The following is a 15,812-nucleotide window of genomic DNA, read 5'->3' on the forward strand; positions in this document are numbered from 1 at the left end:
GTAAGAGCCATAAAATTGATCTTTGCTTTATTTGTGTTCAATGCAAAAGACTCACTTTGACTAGGCCTGCCATATAGACTCTAGCTCTTCCTTTTATCTGGCTATAAGTCTGGTGCCGTTTGCACACCTGAGATTCCATATGCTATGACCTCCTCGGATGCAGCCACATCTTTCTGGTAACTCCTACACTGTAGTGTGAGGCCCTGTGTTACGAAACTATAATAATTTCATAATGTTATTGTGGGTTATTGTAAAGTAGATTTATAGGGGTGAGTATGGATGATTCTATCTGTGTGTAATTTAATTGAGTTGGAGTCAGCAAGACTGCAAGCTTGAAATTATCAAAAGATGCTAGGAGTAAAATGAGTGCTAATGAGTAAAATTAATGCTAATGAGTAAATATCGATGGGGTCTTAGCATATAAAGTGTAAAGGAAATTTGCATTTTTAGATAAGCGAAGAAGTTGTTTGGATTTCAAAGGGATGGTAGGATGTTTACAATTGGCAAGCTAAGCAAGTCCAAGCAGTGTGTTTATTTTTCCTAAAAGGAAAGAGGTCATATTGGCAACATGAAAGTTTTTTATATTATGGCAAAAGTAAATTTGCAAAGACATATGGAACAATGGAATTTACAGATTAAAGAGAGAGAAACATATATAAAAAGGAATGAAAGGCTATGTTGGGGAGCCAAGTAAGATCTAACAGGGGTGTGTGAAACAGCCTTGAAGAAGCCTTCAGCCATTTTTGGAAAAGTCTGCTGTGTCAAGTAACTAAAGTTGGAGAAAAGCCTTTGGAATTCTACTGTCGAGTGGGTGCTATGGCAACTTGTTGGCTTGCTTTTTAAATTTAAAACTTATTTTGGACTGTTGCCCTTAAAGGGGGTGTGTAGTTGGAAATTAGGTTAATTAAGAATTGTAGGATTTGTTGTAGTATTAAATAACTGTAATCTTATGTTTATGCTTGAAAACTTTTCTTTTATTAATAATTTTTTTTATTTCTAAAGGCCTTAGTAGACTCACTACATCTGAAGTCAATGTACACATCTTCTCATAATAATCACAAATTGTAAAACTGTTGAGATAGCATGGCCAAATTTTCCTTGTGGACTTGGACTGATTGGCACACATCACCTGCCAGGTCATAACATCTGGCACATATAGGGTTAAAGTGGGACTGAGTACAGTAGGGGTTAGTCTAGTGTTGGACAGAGCTATGTGCACAAGCAAGCAGCTCCTAGCTTGAACCCATTACTGTATATATGTACATTGTTCTTGCAGTAATAAATATACAGTTAACCTAATTAAGATTATGAAGGCTTCATTAAGACCTACCAAATGGTATCCAATACCCTACATCACGGCAGCCATGAATGGAAAAACATAACACCTTGTAAAAAATGAAGACAAAAGCTAAAATCCTGCAAGACTTAAAGAAAAATTTGAAGATGCATTCTGACTTGAAGAAAAGCTCAAGAAGCAGCTGTGCAGAGGACAATCACCAGGGAAAATCTCCAAAGAAAGGCTTGGAAGCTGAAAGCAGGAATTTAAAATTCTTCACAGCAGCAGAAGATCCCAGGGGGCCTCTTGGAAGCCCAGTTACAAGTCCCAAAGTGCAGAGGCAGCAGGCCTAGCAGGGGTGAGCTAAAACATTTAAATTCCAGGGTACAGCATGCCCTGAGAAACACTGAAACAGTTTCAGTGGTCAGACGTTGTCATTTAAAAACTCCTTCAGAACAACCTGATTAACAAGTTGTCACCTGAAACATGATATCTAAGCTTGCTCTGAGAAGAAAAAATATTAATTAATTAAATAATTCTGAAATATCACGACTAAAGAATCAGCTTTAAAGACCAGTAAAGGCCAGAATTCGATGTTTCCACAACCCTGAAGCATAGCGCTGAGACAGAGAAGCCTGCAGCTGGTCAATCCAAGCAGCCACCGTTTAAAATCTTTTCAAAGCACCATTGTTGCAGTGGGAGATCCCAAAACTGGCAAACGCAGATAAACCCTTTGTCATCAAACGAATGGCGGCACCATATTTAATTTCAGTAACTTCTTAAAGCTGAAACTACATCTTAAAAGTTTTTAACCATGGATTAGAAATCCACTCGTCCAGTTCAATTTGGACTTGTCCACGGCCCAGATCGATCGCTTAGTTGTGGACTTTGGAGAAAAAGACCTTTAGATACATGATTGCTTCAAGTCTGGATAAGAAGACAGCATCTGAACAAGTTAGCACACTGCTTTATTTATAGGTGCAACAGCGGACGACATTATTGCTAGACAAGGAATCAACAAATCATCTGCTAAATTTGAAGAAGTACTAAAATTACTTGATGTTTATTTTAACCTAAGAAGAAACAAAACCCTTGAAAGAGCTAAATCTAATAAGCATGTCCAGCAGCCGGGAGAACCTGTCAACTCATTCATAATAATCTGTTGAGGATGGCTGAAGGCTGCGAATATGGAGACCTAAAATCTGATCTTAGCAGGGATAGAACAGTGGTAGGAGGAGCAGACGACATACTTGCAGACATACTGCAAGGGAAGGAAAACCTAACCATGGAGAAAGCTATCCAGATTGTTAGGCAGTCTGAACTGCATATACAGTACAGGTCCATTTTAAGAGGAGAAAGTAAATCATGGGCAGGATTTTTCAGTTGGCCTGTGGGGGCTGACATGACATGCTAACACATAAAATGACGCCCGATGATGTCAGGTGTGCATCCCAACGTCAGTGCGCTGTCTCGCGATGTTTCGTTCGGCGGACCTGCACCGGAGTCAGCTGCATGCCAGCCGATATTTAAAAAGCCTATTAAGGCCGTTAACGAATAAATTAATGTATTTGTTTATGCTGCCAATCCAACCTTAAAGTTGGCGGGCAGGCAAAAAGGCCAAGCGGCCTTCACATTTTTTAGGAAACCTCACTCACGAGCAGGAGGAGGTTTCCTAAAGCTTTTATTAAATAAATTTTTAAAAATTCCAAAATATAAAAGCATGTCCCATCTCATGTGACAGAGTCACATGAGGGGACATGTTTAGTTAAATTTTTTCTCCATCTATTTAATTATTTCAATATCGATTCAATCTCCCTGAGGCAGCTCCGTTCCTCAGTGAGATTGAAGTGCTCTTTCGCACGCATGTGCAGAACGCTGACGCCGACTCTCCCTCCTCCCCTCGCCTGCACAGGTAGCGCTCTACAGCTCGCATACTACGTTGGGACGGTCTTAATTGGCCCACTCGCATAAAGTGGCGGCGCGGAGCCAATTGCGGGCGGCACAAAGGAAACCCAGTTAGTTAAACAGCAAAGAATCAGGGACACTCCATGCCAAGGAAAGCAATACCCTAATGGACCAGTAGCATGACCGTGCCAGTGCTGTGGAGCAAAGCGCCCTCCAGAGGTGAGATCAATGTCCGGTAATTTCAGCCCAATGCTTTCAATGTAACAGGATTGGTTACTTCAACAAACTGTGCAAGACTAAAGCATCTAAACACAAGAAGACCCAAAGCTGATTCATGATGTCGAGACTGCACACCAAGAGGACACACAGCTGTGCTTCTTGGGTGAGGTCAAAGTTCCAGGATTTTCATTTTGCAATGTGGACATTTCAGTTAATGGCCATCTTACAAACTTTAAATTAGACATGGGAACCAGTTTTATTGTCCTGTTGGACAAGAACTGTGGCTGGTGGCCCAAAGGCTGATGCTACCCACAACACCACCTATACGGAACAGGAGGCATAAAGCTCCCAGTGAAAGGCACCCTGCAGGTAACACTGAGTGACTAATGATAAAAGAATCCTAGAGACCCTGTTCGTAGTCCACAACCAGAACTGTTTACTACTAAGCTGCAAAGCCTATGTCAAACTTAACATTCTACAATTTGTTTTTCTTTTATTCATTCACAGGATGTGGGATTTGTTGGCCAGACCAGCTTCATTGTCCATCCTTAATTGCCCTTAAGAAGGTAGTAGTGAGCTGCCTTCTTAAGCCGCTGCAGTCCATGTGGTGTAGGTACACCCACAGTGCTGTTAGGAAGAGAGTTCCAGTATTTAGATCCAGCGACAGTGAAGTAACGGTGATATATTTCCAAGTCAGGCTGATGAGTGACTTGGAGGGGAACTTCCAGGTGGTGGTGCACCCATCTATCTGCTGCCCTTGTCCTTCTAGATGGTAGTGGCTGTGGGTTTGAAAGGTACTGTCGAAGGACCTTGGTGAATTTCTGCAATGCATCTTGTAGATGGTACGCACTGTTGCTACTGTGTGTCGATGGTGGAGGGAATGAATGTTTGTGGATGTGGTGCCAATCAAGTGGGCTGCTTTGTCCTGGCTGGTGTCAAGCTTCTTGAGTGTTGTGGGAGCTGCACTCATCCAGGTAAGTGGGGGATTTTCCATCACACTCTTATGCCTTGTAGATGGTGGACAGGCTTTGGGGAGTCAGGAGGTGTGTTACTTGTCGCACGATTCCTATCCTCTGACCTGCTCTTGTAGACATAGTATTTGTATGGCTAGCCCAGTTCAGTTTCTGGTCAATGGTAACCCCAGGATGTTGATAGTGGAGGATTCAGTGATAGTAATGCCATTGAACATCAAGGAGTGATGGTTGGATTCTCTCTTGTTGGAGATGTTCATTGCCTGACACTTGTGTGGCATGAATGTTACTTACCATTTGTCAGCCCAAGCCTGGATATTGTCCAGGTCTTGCGGCATTTGAACATGGACTGCTTCAGTACTTGAGGAGTCACAAATGGTGCTGAACATTGTGCAATCATCAGCAAACATCCCCATTTCTGACCTTATGAAGGAAGGTAATTGATGAAGCAGCTGAAGATGGTTGGGCTGAGGACACTACCCTGAGGAACTCCTGCAGTGATGTCCTGGAGCTGAGATGACTGACTTCCAACAATCACAACCACCTTTCTTTGTGCTAGGTATGCTAGTGAAGAGTTTTCCGCCTAATTCCCATTGACTCCAGTTTTGCTAGGGTGCCTTGGTGCCACACTCTGTCAAATGCTGCCTTGATGTCAAGAACAGTCACTCTCTCCTCACCTCAGGAGTTCAGCTCTTTTGTCCATGTTTGAACCAAGTTGTAATGAGGTCAGGAGCTGAGAGGAGAACACAAACTGCGCAACATGTGAGCAGGTTATTGGTAAGCAAGTGCCACTTGATAGCACTGTTAAAGACCCCTTCCATTACTTTACTGATGATCAAGAGTAGACTGATGGGGTAGTAGTTGGCCAGGTTGGATTTGTCCTGTTTTTTTGAGTAGCCACAGGGCATACCTGGGCAATTTTCTACATAACCGGTTGGATGCCAGTGTTGTAGCTGTACTGGAACAGCTTGGCCAGGGGCACTGCAAGTTCTGGAGCACAAGTCGTCAGTACTATTGCCAGAATATTGTCAAGGCCCATAGCCTTTGCAGTATCCAGTGCCTTCAGCCATTTCTTGATATCATGAAGAGTGAATTGAATTGGCTCAAAACTGCCATCTGTGATGCTGGGGACCTCCAGAGGAGGCCGAGATGGATTATCCACTCTTTTGGCTGAAGATTGTAGCTTTATCTTTTGCACTGATGTGCTGGGCTCCTCCATTATTGAGGATAGGGATATTTGTGGAAAGGCCTTCTCCAGTGAGTTGTTTAATTGTCTACCACCATTCATGACTGGATGTGGTAAGATTGCAGAGCTCAGATCTGATCCGTTGGTTGTGGGATCACTTAGCTCTACCACTTCCTGCTTATGCTGTTTGGCATGCAAGTAGTCCTGTGCTATAGCTTCACCAGATTGACACCTCATTTTTAGGTATGCCTGGTACTGCTCCTGTCATGTCCTCCTGCACTCTTCATTGAACCACGGTTGGTTCCCTGGCTTGATGGTAATGGTGGAGTGGGGGATATACTGGGCCATGAGGTTACAGATTGTGTTCGAGTACAATTCTGCTGCTGCTGATAGCCCACAGCACCTCATGGATGCCCAGTCTTGATTGCCAGATTTGTTCGAATCTATCCCATTTAGCACAATGGTAGTGCCACACAACACTATGGAGGGTATCTTCAATGTGAAGGCGGGATTTCGTCTCCACAACGACTGTGCAGTGGTCACTCCCACCGATACTGTCATGGACAGATGCATCTGCGGCAGGCAGTTTGGTGAGGATGAGTCAAGTATGTTTTTCCGTCTTGTTGGTTCCCTCACCACCTGCCGCAGACCCAATTTCGTAGCTGTGTCCTTTAGGACTCAGCCAGCTCAGTCAGTCATTCTGCACCCTTGCCACCCTCAGTACTTCCTCCAAGTGGTGTTCAACATGTAGAAGCATTGATTCATCAGTTGAGGGAGGACGGTACATGGTGACCAGGAGGAGGTTCCCTTGCTCATATTTGACTTGATGCCATGAGCCTTCATGGGGTACAGAGTTGATGCTGAGGACTCCCAGGGCAACTCCCTCCTGACTGTATACCACTGTGCCGCCACCTCTGCTGGGTCTGCCTTGCCTGTGGGACAGAACATAACCCGGGAAGGTGATGGTGTCAGTCATTATCTGTAAGGTTTGATTCCGTGAGGATGACTATGTCAGGCTGCTGCTTGATTAGTCTGTGAGACAGCTCTCCCAATTTTGGCATAAGCCCTCAGATGTTAGTAAGGAGGACTTTGCAGAGTCGTGATTGCCATTGTCGTTTCTGGTGCCTAGGTCGATGCCGGTGGTCCATTCGGTTTCATTCCTTTTCTGCGATATTGTAGCAGCTTTTACAACTGAGTGGCTTGCTAGGCCGTCTAAGAGTCAACCACATTGCTGTGGGTCTGGATTCACATGTAGGCCAGACCAGGTAAGGATGACAGATTTCCTCGCCTAAAGGGCATTAGTGGAGCAGATGGGTTTTTACAACAATCAACAATGATTTCATGGTCACCTTTAGACTTTTAATTCCAGATTTTATTCCAGATACCACCTGCCGTGGTGGAATTCAAACCCAGGTCCCCCGAGCATTACCCTGGGTCTCTGGATTACTAGCCCAGTGACAACACCATTGCCTCCCCCGATGAAGTCAACTAGCAAGGGTCAGGCTCCAAGTATAAAAGTGAATTCTAGAAGCACTTCACAGACTTGGGAGACTGAAAAATATATACATTTTCACCCTGAGGGGGATGCTAAACCCGTGTGCTTCTTGTGCCTCAAGCCACGAAAGATTCCCCACCCACTCATGAAACAAGTGCAGCTGGACGAGATGATAAACAAGGGTGTCATCTCACCAGTCACACAACCAACCACATGGTGTTCTGGGATGGTCCCAGTCCTGAAACCGAATGGGTCCATCAGTAATTGTGCTAACTTGACATAGTTTGATAAAGCTGTAGTGATGGTGTTGTGCTATTGTCACTGGACTAGTAATTTGGAGGCAGAGGGTAATACTCTGGGGACCCAGGTTCAAACCCCATAACGGGAGGTGGTGCAATTTGAATTCAGTAAAAAAATATCAAGGATTAAAAGTCTAAAGATGACTATGAAACCATTGTCAATTGTTGTAAAAACTCATCTGGTTCACTAATGTCCTTTAGGGAAGGAAATCTGCCATTCTTATCCTGGTCTGGCCTACATGTGATTCCAGACCCACAGCAATGTGGCTAATTCTTAAATGCCCTCTAAAATGGCCTAGCAAGGCACTCAGTTCTCCCACCCATGAATAAATTAGACCATAAGACATAGGAGCAGAAATTAGGTCAATCGGCCCATCGAGTCTGCTCCGCCATTCAATCATGGTTGATAAGTTTCTCAATCACATTTTCCCGCCTTCTCCCCGTAACCTTTGATCCCCTTACCAATCAAGAACCTATCAATCTCGGTCTTAAATACTCTCAATGACCTGGCCTCCACAGCCTTCTGTGACAATGAATTCCATAGATTCACCACTCTCTGGCTAAAGAAGTTTCTTGTTTTAAAAGACTGACTAAACTTCTGAAAAGCATGCTATTTTCTAATCTGAGCACCAATAATGTACTTTGGCAGCTTCCTCTTGATGAAGAGTCCATGCTGTGCACCACATTCATTACTCCCTTCACAGAATCTGCTTTACCCACCTGCTGTTTGGAATCACTTTGGCGCGAGAAATATTTCAATGTACAATGGCCATTTTACAGGGGCCTACAGAAGATCATTTGCCACATGAACAATGTATTGGGTCATGGTACAAAGGTAGAAGAACATGATAAGAGACTCACTATGGTCCTAGCAGGGCTGGCTGTGAATGGGAAATGTGAGTTCTTCAAAACATCAATTTGCTTCCTGGGCCACATCATCAGCAATAAAGGCATCACTGTGGTCCCACAGAAAAGTAAAGCTTTTCACAAGTTCCCACCCTCGAGTCTAGGCCTCCAGCGATTCTTGGGGATGGTGAAAAAAAAACTGCCGCTGCTGGTATTCACCTACAGGTTTGCTTGTGGTGCTGTCTGGGTTTGTTGTGAGCTTCCAGGGGTGAGGAGGGCATCCCTCCCTCGAAGACGCTCAGTGCCTGATTGATGCACCCAGCATTGGGATGGGGAGGCCTGCTGAGAATCACCTGATACCCTTGCTGCTGTTTGCCCCACCCCACACTCCCACTCCGCAATCCCCCTCCCACCATCACTCACCTGAGGCCTGGGATCCATCCATGATCCTTGGTCTCAGGCAGGTGTTGTACTGGCAACAGCCACCACCACCCCAATGGCACTGCCATTCAATAGATCTGCCAGCACCACTTAGCAGCCTGCACCTCTGCCCCTACAACTCTTGATCCCAGGGAAGGCTCACCTCTGGCCTGTCAAGTGCTTGAGTGGCACATAATATGGCGGGCCTTCTCTAAAGTAGGTGATGGGTGGACAGGGGTTCTCGCCGGCTCCTCAGCCAGCGGCCGAGACCCCATCACCTCCATAAGATTCTGGCTCTGGAGTTTGTCTACAACATCCAACTGATCCTTAAACATTTCAAAAGTTTACATCACAAATATGCTATCTAGAAGTCCAATACCATTTCGAACCTGTGGTTCCTCATCCTACCCTTGGATTTAATGTAATTTCCGGCATTTATCATTAAAAACTGTTCATTATCTTACACAGCTCTAAGATCACCCTTTAATAGCTACCTCCAAGGTTGAAAAGCTCAAATTTCTCCAATGTTTCATAACTCAAACCTCTAACACTGCGAATAGCTCTTGTTGCTCTTGTCTCCACTGCTTGCATGTTTCTCTTGTGTCTTGGTGACCAGAACTGGGGATAATATTCAATCTTTTGTTTGTCCAAAGTAAGCAGTTTGACCATGACTAATTCTGAGTTGTAATTACTGTTTGGCTGATATAATCTGACACCTGAGATATAAGAATGGAGTTCCAATCCATCACATCACTCAATCCCTATAAAAAAGGAATGACCAATATTTAATATAAAATATTTTAATTTTTAAAGCTAATCCAATCAGCACATACTGTATCTTACAAATTGTCTGATTATATTTGATTTACATTTATAGAAAATTCAACTGCAGAGTAATACCAGTACTGTATAATCAACTTTTTCTTCAATCATGGAGGTTATTGGAGGCTGTCATGGTTTTATGGTTTATTTTTTTCTGAAAATTACTTTGCTTTTTATTCTCCTTAAAGCCATTTGAATTTTTCTTTAGGCCATGCTGATATTAAAAGCTTATCCTTCAATGATAAAAGACAAAGGGAAGACTTTGTATCACATGCCTTGTTCCTATTGATCCACCTGAAGCAAACCCATATTGGGTGTAAAATTCAACTTCAGCATGGGCATAAAACAGGTTTTACCAGATCAGGCACACATGATACACCTTGCTCTCCATTCCAATGGAAACAGAGAACAGTTGGACACTTTACTTTAGCAAGCTTAGAATATTTTACATAGCACAAAAAAAAGGCAAGGTGTGTTAAAATAGCAGTAAATCCATTAATCTAGTAATTTCTTGAATTTTGACAGTTGTTAATTAAAATTAAAGAAACTACTTTAACCTAAACTTGAGAACCCTAATTGCTGACTTCATTCCCTAGTTACACAACTGCGCCAGTAGATGGCAATACCATCATGATGTGTGGATCACAGCACTGGCGCAAGAAAGCTTAAGCATAGCTTCTCGAAATTCATTAGTAATAAGAAACATTCGGTGGGAAAATACCTTTCACATAAATGACTTGACCTTCCATATGCATTTCATACAGATAATAAGTCAAAACCTCGAGCAAATTAATACATTTGGAGCACCGTTGGATAATATTAAATTATTGTGAGGGACCCAGGTGAACATTAGTTCTGTTAGTTAACAGTGAATAAGTTAAAGTGTATGAATGATTACGTAATTCAAGGAAAGAAAATATATGAAGATTTAAATATAAGTTTGTTATTTAAAGGTAAAGGCGCCAAAAATTTGCAGGGATTTATAGGAGAATATCCTAGCAAAATGTCAGGATGTGCCTTCACCAAAGTTAGCAGGGCCAGAGGTAATCCCTTAATTAGCAACTCACTGATGGGCACCAATGCCTCTAGAGGGCACTTTGGTGCCTGCCTGCTGGTGAGGCCAATAATAATGATCAAAGAGTTATTTGGAGAGATTGGCACCCCTGGGCAGCTCACTGTTGAAGATGTCTCAAAGATTGCAATGGCCCTCAAGTGAGTCATTAAAGGAAACCATTAAAGGGGGTAACTAGTAAGAGGGGCAACTGGTTCAGGAGGAAGCTTGGAGGCTGGGAAGAAAGGCAGAGTTAATTGGAAAGGGTGGGGATGCCAAAAATTGGGATCTTGGGGTGTGAGGTCAAGATCGTAATGTAGGAGAATGCTGGCTAGCAGCAGCTCACGTGGTTTTATTGCATCAGGAGGAATTCCTGCCCCTGCTGGCTGCACGATTAAATAAGTACATTTTAAAAACTGTAAAGAACGGAAAAAAAATGTGCTCCTGGAACGAACTCTGCCTACCTTTTTGCCAAAGATATATGCCCCCTGTGAGACTCATATTATATGTTGTTTTTCAGTAGGTCTTATGAAGAGTTTCTGAATCTTGTATGGTTGAACACTGGGTGTTTATTGATAACACATAACTTTGTGTATATACATATATAGGGTATAGTCCAAACTATGATCTAACTCCATGCTTGCTTCTACACATGTCTCAGTCCAGTCCACAACTGACTCTGTTTTCAATCCCACATTATAGTATGGCAGAAACCCTTATGCTACATCTCTGTCCAAATCTTTACCCAACATATTTACATTACAATCGTGCTACCCCTTCTCCTCCGCTCAAGTCTCTGATTTTATAAATTCAGATGGTCTGGAGGCTTGACAATTCTTCCAGATCTTGTTCTAGCCACATTCAGAGGAGTGGTAAGCTCTGTTGATTTTGGCAACCTCTGATGATTTGGAGTTTGAGTTGTATTCTGTGTTTCTGGCACTTGGATGTTCTCTTCTTGTAGCTTTTTCCGCCTCTTGGAGTTGACCTTTATTTATAAACTCACCATCTACTCTGCTCTGACTTGTTCCATTCTTTCTGGAGAGACTGTTCACTCCATTCATTCATAGTATGAACCCAGTTTTTTTTTTCCGTGGTCTGCCATGATCATTGTGGGAGTTGACGTTTGGACTCAATAGTGGGCTCACCTTGTAGCTTGGCTTTTATTGCGACACTGTGTTTTTCCTTGTGTCTCTGAGGCATGCTCTGGCGAGTTGACAGTCTCTAGTTCCTTGCTCCAACATTGTCTTACAGCATGGCACATTGGCTCTGCTGTGAAGCAACTCATGAAAGGTGGAAGGTCACCATTCATGTCTCGGGTCTGCTTCGGGACATCATGATCTTGGCCATGGGCTGCTATGGATGATTATTGAGGGGGGGAGGGGGTAGTAGAACATCCAGCTGTGAGTGGGAGAGGAAGGTGTACTGGTAGGGATAAAATTGGGAGGGGGAGAAATGATGTTGGGGGCATTAGGTTGGTGGGGGGGGTGATGTTGGGATGTTGGTGGGGAAGGAGTATGGGGGTAGGAGGCTGTAATGGGGGAGAATGTGCCATCTGGGGAAGTAGGTGTAAGGGGGAAGGAAAGTGTAAGAGAAGGAGTCCAGTAGGGGAAGGCCTTTGGAGGGGGACAGGACTTCAGGGGGAAGAAGAGAGGGCAGAGTGAGCCGGTAGGTTGGGAGGGTGAGGGTGCGACAGTAGCTGTAGAAGGGAAGGCCAGCATGGTTGGTGAGGACATGGAAGCAGACACTGACCCTGGGGGATGGGAAGGAGGAGGTTGGAGAAGTCAATGTGGATGGGGGTGGAATTATCAGGAAGATTGGGAACGTGCACATTCACCTAGACATCCTGGAAAGGAAAGGGTTCTGGTTGTTAGTGACGGCAGGGAGGTGGTAGGTAATGCCAGGGATGTGGACAGTGATGGAGGAAAGGGCATGGATGACTGAGGGAGGGGAAAAGACTGGGTAGCTGAAAAGAAACCTTACACCACCCATTCTTCTGAAATCAAAAGTGGGAGGAGCCTTGCATTGGGCCGGCACAGGTGCTACATGGGATTGTGATCAGCAGGTGGGCGGAGATGCAGGTCAGCTAAGATAGACAACTTAACAAGAACCCCAGTAGGCGGCATTGAAAATGCTCAGGACATTGAGATAAGTGTGATGGACGAAGGCTCCACGTGCATGGGAGAATACTTGCACGAGGCTCCGAAAGGCCCTGCCACACACAATTCTCCCTCCAGAATCACTCATGGCTTGGCTGCATGCAACTGAACTGCTAGTGGAGGGGCAGGGGGAATACAGAGGGAGGACTCGCGAAGCCTGTAAATGAAGCTGGAGGACACCATTACACACCATTAGTGAATGAGAATATATTTTCAGATTCTAAAGTGACAAAATGTGTTCACATGTGCAACCACTTGTGATCAGAAATTCTTAACTTTTCTAGGCCTACCACTCCTTCTAGTTGCTGCTCTGACATCCGCAGCAGAGGTGGAAACAGCCTGTGCAATCGTTGGCCCTGTTGCCTCTGATGGCTTCAGCCTGTGCCCTCTGGAGACCTGAGGCCTTGAGGGCCCCGGCTTGCTTTGGCTATCCTCCTGTGGGCCAGCTGCTCCCTCTGCAGTGACAGAGGACAAGGTTGAGGGGTTATCAGGCAAAAGGAACTGGGAGGGAGAGGACAGCCTCTGAGATTCCTGAGTGATTCAAGGGTGCCAGCTGCCACGCCTCCACACTTCAGGGGCCCTAAGGGCCCCAGCCTGACTCCTTGAGGGGAAGGAGCACCTGGGGGGAAGTTGAGGCGCCCATTTTCCTCTCGCATTGCCACTGCAGGAACTCACCCATGGCTACCGCGATGGAGTGCAGGTCTACACACATCTCCGCATTCTGCTGGGCCAGGGTCTCCATGGCATCCGCCATCCTCCCCATGGAGACCTCCATACATGCACATGTGGGCACCACTTCATCAGGGAACAGGCAGATGCACTCCTTCGACTTGAGTGTCACTCTGTTGAAGGCTTCCAACAGCTCTGCGTGATGGTCCCCTGCCTCCTGCTGTCTCTCCACGATGAGTTGGAAGGCCAAATCCAGAGGCTTAACATCTGACTCTGACCTCACTGATACCCGATCCTCAGCCATCCTCTGAGTGCCAGAGAGCTCGGCTGAACCTGCCTCCTCCTGCTGCAGACATGTGTCCATATGGTGACCACCAGATTGTGAACCCGAGCCTGCTCTAGATTTAGGTCCCACTGAGGTGTGTGTCTCTACTCTGATGCTGGGTGTGGGTAAGCACTGTGGCGGGTTTTCCAGGCTGCTTATTTCCAGCTCTTCAATGGGGGAGGTGGCCTCTTGGCTGGAGGTGAGGACCTGGATGGAGCTGAGGGACTGGCTGGTTGAGGGTGTCAGTCGCTCACCATTTGCATTGAAAGAAGGATGATGAAAGCAGGAACCTCATGAGGGTGTTCGCAGCTGACCTCACCGCCACTACAAACATGGTCCTCTGACTCATCAGTCAGCGCGATAGCATGCTCTTCAAAGTGAAGGAGGGCTCCAACATGGTCACTCCCCCTCCCCATCACCGCCCCCCACACACACCCCTCCAGTCTGGGACCTCTCCCTGCTGATGTGAGCCAGCTTCTCCTGCATGAAAACAGATCGAGAGAGTGTGAGCAGGACACGTGGCACTGTGTGGAATGTTTGTGTGATGAGCTGAGCTATGGATGGGAGAAGTACATGAGCTCGAGAGGATATGAGCCTGATGGAAGAGCATGTGCGAGAGTTAGTGGTGTTGTCCCTTGCGGTGTGATACCCCTGTAGATGTGTGATGGGTTTGTGAGTGTGTGAGTTGAAAGTGATGAGAAGTGTGACTTACTCTGGCGGAACAGAGGAAATCATTTATCCTCTTCCTGCACTGGGTTGCTGTCCTCTTTTGTAGGGCATTGTTGCTGACCACTACTGCCACTGCCTCTCATGCTGGATTGGTGACCTTGGCTGCTGATCTTTGCCCATGGCAGAGGTAGAGGACTTTGTGGTGGGTCCTCACTGTGTCCAGTAGGCGTTCGAGGGAGGTATCACTAAATTTGGGGGCAGCAGATTTCCTCCCTTTGGCAACCATCAGTTCCCAGCAGCCTCCTCTCCCTTGAAGAGTGCTAGCTCTGTGCTAGGGCACCCTTTAAATCTGGTACCTGGATTACTAAAGGCCTGAGGTGATGGCAGGGCAGGTGAATCAGAGGCTGCTCTGCCAGAAAACTGGTGTGTTTCCCGGGAATGAATTATTAATGAGACAGGACTTGCCGGGAATGGGACGATATGATGTGAAAACCTGCCATTGCGGCTGGTGGGTAAATCATCCTATTTCCTGCACCCCCTGAACCCCATCCCCACCGCACTCCATGCAAATCTAGGATGATTCCGTCCTAAGTGTTTACTGATTACACATAACTATCTACATACAAAGTGTATAGCCCAAGCTATGAGCTAGTGAGACGGAACACAAATACTTACCTTGGTTTTTAAATCCAAGTTTTTTAAACGTAGTTTGGGCCTTCTGTGAATGCACCAGCCGGGAAATGGCCCGAACATGCATATTTGGTGTCTTTTATTGATTTTAGGCTGGGAACTGGCCCTATGTGCCTGCGCAGAAGGGAAGAAGCAAAGAAGTGAAATAGTGCGAAACTGCAGGTCAGATGACCTGAACCGGAGTGCCATTGCAGAGAGGGTGTCCCAGGATGCAGGACGCGGGGAGGCGAACATGGAGAAGGTCCCAAACCAAGAAGAAGTTCCCAAACCAGGGAGTGGGACAGAATGAGGTCCCAGAAGAAAGTCCTAGGCAGGGGCAAAGACAGGGATCAGAAAGAGAACCCAGGAGGCAAGTTGACAGCAGAGAAATAGGCCCCGAATTAAGGACAGAGCTGCAGGGAGAAGACTTGAAGCAAAGTAGGCTTGAGTGGGCCTGAGGAACCAAGGAGGCGGCCAAAGGTTGGCAATCCCTTACTGTGGACCTTTTGGAGCAGTGTTCTGTTTGGCACTGCCATAGATCTGGAATTGTGCTTAGAAGGTGAATATTGAATGTACTCAGGGATCCAGATAAAATGAATTTGAAAGGCAAGACTAAAACCCTGGAGGTAGATCCTTGTTGAAACCATTCAATTGGGAGTGACGTTTGGAGAAAATTCGAAGGCAAGTTCTTCAAACATGGAGATTGGAAACCCTCACAAGAAAGACAGAGTTTCAGTGAGACTAGTTGGCTCACAGTGTGATGAATGTTTGGGTGGGTTGTTTAGAAATCCAGAGAATCTGCTTGGGTTGCACTTGTCATTTACTTTGGAGTGT

The sequence above is a fragment of the Carcharodon carcharias genome, chromosome 6 (genome assembly GCF_017639515.1).
Source record: "Carcharodon carcharias isolate sCarCar2 chromosome 6, sCarCar2.pri, whole genome shotgun sequence".
NCBI classification, from domain to species: domain Eukaryota; kingdom Metazoa; phylum Chordata; class Chondrichthyes; order Lamniformes; family Lamnidae; genus Carcharodon; species Carcharodon carcharias.